Consider the following 4,438-nt stretch of genomic DNA (forward strand, 5'->3'; position numbering starts at 1 on the left):
ACCTCTAAGCTGACAAATTAAGTTTAAGTAGGTCAAATTCAGCTTGTTGAAAAGATCATACGCACACATCAAAAAAAACTTCAAAGCATGTCACCTCACAAAACGGAGGATTTAAGTTCTTTTAAGTTATGTCTTTTTCCTGCAAAGATACTACATTAAAAGCTGGAAGACAGACTGAACCCTTATAGTCCATATCAAACAATATATTCGATTACTCTGCAAGAAAAAGAAATAAAAAAGATGCAATGAAGTTAGAGGGAGAGAAAATTATATTGGTTTGGGCAGTTTTATGGTTAACATTACATTAATAAAAGAAGAAAGTAATAATTTCTAAGCTTATTTACCATGTGCCACAACTTCTAGGCAATTAACATTCTCTAGGCCATTTTTATTTTACTTCTGCATTACAATATGTTGACATTTGCCATGTGCATTCTTTCCTGAAATATCTTAACAAATCTTAATGCTGTGCTTTAGGCTTAAGCTTATACCCACCACCAGTAGCAGATCCAATTCTGATCCCTAGATATCCTGAGAATATCTCCTAAAAACCCAAACAACCCACTCCCTTAAATATGTTGTAATTTTGAGGCTGGTTAATGCTGCATTTAATTGATGGCATGGAGGCGAAGAGGGAGGAAGGAGAAGATGAAAACAAAAACGTACCCACACAGACAACAAATTTTTAATTACATTTCATTGCTATGTACCTGCTCACGGTGCATAAACTTCTCAGGGCAAAAGAAATGTGCACTCAAAAGGAAAAATTCCCAAGGACAAGCTGTCACATGAATAGCAGGAGAAAATCATCATATTGACATAAGACATTATTTAATCATGTAAGAAATTATCACCAAAAACAATTTATCCTAGGTTGAAAATGAGCATGGTTGGTTTGCCTTGGCATTTATTGAACTGCAGGATATCATTAAGCTGTAACAACTTTCCAGTCCACTGGCATTCTTCCTTCAATGTCTGCACATCATAAAGCAGTAACTCCCACAGAACATGCACACTGTTAAAGACTGCTCTTTTCACCAGCCTGCTAAGCACCATTAAAATTGCATGGGCTCCTTCAGCCAGCATATTGTGCTTTGCAGTGACCTTTAAATTCCAAAGTCATTAGCAGAGTACAAATGGAGAAAAAAAATACACACATATATATATTCTGAAGGGCTCTACCATATAAAGTGAGATTAAAATTCATCATGTACTTATGCAGTTTCTGATTACAAAGGATATCAGAAAAAAGATAAAGTGAAGGTTATCATATCATGATGTTAAGTAATTTTTAACAATTTTTCTGTAAGCAGTTCTTAAGAACATGTGTCTTCTGCCATAAAAGATATGAGTATTGTTTCAATGATATTATGAAAGGTTTTCTATACTAACATTGTAACTAAATTATTCCCAAACTCTTTCAAATGCTATTTAAGAGTTTAAGTATGGCATTAAAGAAAGTATGGTATTCTGGTAAGTATAGTATAAAGTATGGTATTCTTTAATGGTATTAAAGACTTTAGGAGTAGTGATGATCTAGTTAAACAGAAGCTAATATATAGTTGTATAAAATTGTGCTTAAAAGAAGTGAAACTCCTCAGGTTTGTTTATATGAATGACTGCTATTTCAAATTCATTTCCAGAGGCATGTACTTGAAAGGCAATGCAACCATGTTTTACAGAATGAAGACTTCATGTTGATGAATTAAGTCCTGTCTAGGCTGGTACGGGTTGTGAGTTTCAATTTAAAATTCATGTGAACTCTGGGTAAGAACTAGGCCCTTCTTTGGATACACAAAAGCCGAGACCAATGGACAGATAGTTCCCTTCTGCTTAGTGATAGTTAAAAAGAACCATTCAGTACAAGATAGTTTAAAATTCATACTTCCTCCTGAAAGTATGACAAATGTACATTTGAGATAACAGAATGTGATATCAGAATGAGATAACAGAATATATGAGCAAATGTATCATATATGAGAAAATGTCTTCTAATGAAGGATCCAGAAGTTGTGTTTTCTGAGCAGCAGAATCCTCTAGCCTTGCTTACAGAAGATGGGATCCTTAAAGAACTACACACACACACACACGCACATGCACTTTAGAAGGAATGTGGCCTCCTCTTTCTATTAGAATTGTGTACAAACTACCTTAACTTATAGAACAACTCTGTTCCATCTGAGAGAATTGAAGTGTTCATAAAGGTAATAACCAAACCTGCAATTCTTAGACAGGAGAGATTCATCACCAGTTCTGCTGGCAAGTTTCAGTGCATGAAATATAACAGTGTGCTGGGTCAGTCATAGCACAACTGCAGCTCAGCAGACAAGGCAGCCAGCTGGAAAAATGAGGCGGTCCCAGATCCACCTTTGCATCCTTTCCGATACAGGAGGGCAGTTTCAGATAGCTGTGAAAACTGCAGCAACTGTTAAACAGAGGTCCATCCAAAGATCAGTACTGGAAAGTTTTATTTTTGGATTTGGGTAACCAAAATAAAGCATGAATAGGACAGATGTATTTTTGGATCAAGTTGTTGCACTCCATCTTTCACTGGACAAAAGAAATGGTTCTTTTTACCATGGGGGCAGAAGAGAAAAGGATGAAGGCTGCTACTCAGCCATCAGGTTATCATCAGGTGAAATCACATTTTATTTCAACTCCTACTTGGATTCACCAGCATCACAGAAAGTGCTACCACACTTCTGATTCTTTTAATAAAGCCCATATATAATCTGGTGACTACAGAAAGACAATAACTACATTTTCTCAAAAGATATTTTTTCTAAGTGTCACAATCAGACACAAAGATTAAAGTCACACGCAGTGTGAAGGAGGTTACACAAACTCACCAGTGCCTGCCCTGTATAAATATGCTATGAACCAGCTGTGGAAATTTAGGTCTACTTGACATCCAATTTTCTGTCACTTTTAACACTATTTTTTGGACTTGCTCTTTTAGAAAGGTCCCCAAACAAAACACTCTAACTGACAGTAAACATCTGTAATTAGTTTGTTGTCCTCAACAACTCGAAAAAAAAATTAATTTTACATCTTTTAGTAACTCTTAGGAAGCAATCCTGCCAGTGGACCTACACACAGGCTAAAAATTAACCCATGCTGCTAGTAGAAAAAAATGTCTTCTAAAGGGTATTAGTGTAAGTTGAGCTAAAATGTTCATATATATAAAGCTATGCAAGAAACTTCAAATGCTACACAATTTTCTGCCTAAAAAAATAGTCTGTAACAGAACTTCTTCTATTTTAATAATTTTTCCCTTCAGCAGAAAAAGCCACACTTCCTTGCATAAGCTGACTGGAAAAGCTTGCTGTATAAAGTATTAACCAAACACTTTTTGTCTCTCAAAGTTCAAATGTCATCATACTATTTCCAACTCATTTGTTACGGTTGCCAGCATCACACAGAAAACATTCAACATAGAAAAACTTGGTTTTCCTTTATATTTAAGGAATTTATTCTCCAAGAGTTGTGCATACTCTTCCCATCCCCTCATGAATAATTTATACAGTGCCAAAATAGACCTCCTCAGCCCCAAACTCCAGCAAATTAAGTTATATAAAATTAGATATAATGAAAGAATTTAACCTCTTTTAAAGATGTGACATGTTTTTCCTTGAAAACACATTTGCAAATATTTCTAAACATGCAATGTTAAAAAGCAAACTCTAAAACCGCAATATTTATTTAATTTCTCATATGGAAAAGATCATAACTTTAATAATTTATTCCCACTTGCAGGTCTGTGATTGACACTGGATACCCTACATCTCAAAAATCATTTCATTAACAAAATGAATGGCATTTAAAGGAAAGGAGTATAGTATTATCTCCCCAGCCAGTTTAATGTGATGAATTGGTTAGCTGGTGTTTTTAGGATAGTCTTCAACACAATGACTTTGCTTATTTACAAAGTCTAAACCCAAGTTGGTTGTCAAGCACATTAAGCAAGATTGAACACTCAAATCAGATTTAACCACTATTTTAAGACATTCTTAGAAATAATGCCTATTGATAGAATGTAAAATACATGCTTTGGGCAATAAAATATATTGCATTGATCAAAGCTGGTTACATAAACAAGCTTAACCAATCATTGCAAAAGAGGTCATCATATCCACTAATAAATATTCAAACCCTGTGACTGCAAATTTACTCCTAGTCCAGAAAGAGCACATACAAACTAGAGAGTTAATTAAATTGTGGTTTAGTTAACAACTGAATTTAATATTATGAGGAACTTATATACCTTTTCTGCTTGCAAAGCAAAGTGAACAGAGCAGAGAGAAACAAATTTCATTCTTACAACTGAGCAAATGTGGAGAAGCAAAATACACACAGGAGGAGCGTGTATATTTCAGACCACAAAGAATACAGCACATTAGTCACATAGTTAGGAAAAAACAAGACAATTACCAAAATG

This window comes from Sylvia atricapilla, chromosome 1, assembly GCF_009819655.1.
Source record: "Sylvia atricapilla isolate bSylAtr1 chromosome 1, bSylAtr1.pri, whole genome shotgun sequence".
Classification (NCBI taxonomy): Eukaryota; Metazoa; Chordata; class Aves; order Passeriformes; family Sylviidae; genus Sylvia; species Sylvia atricapilla.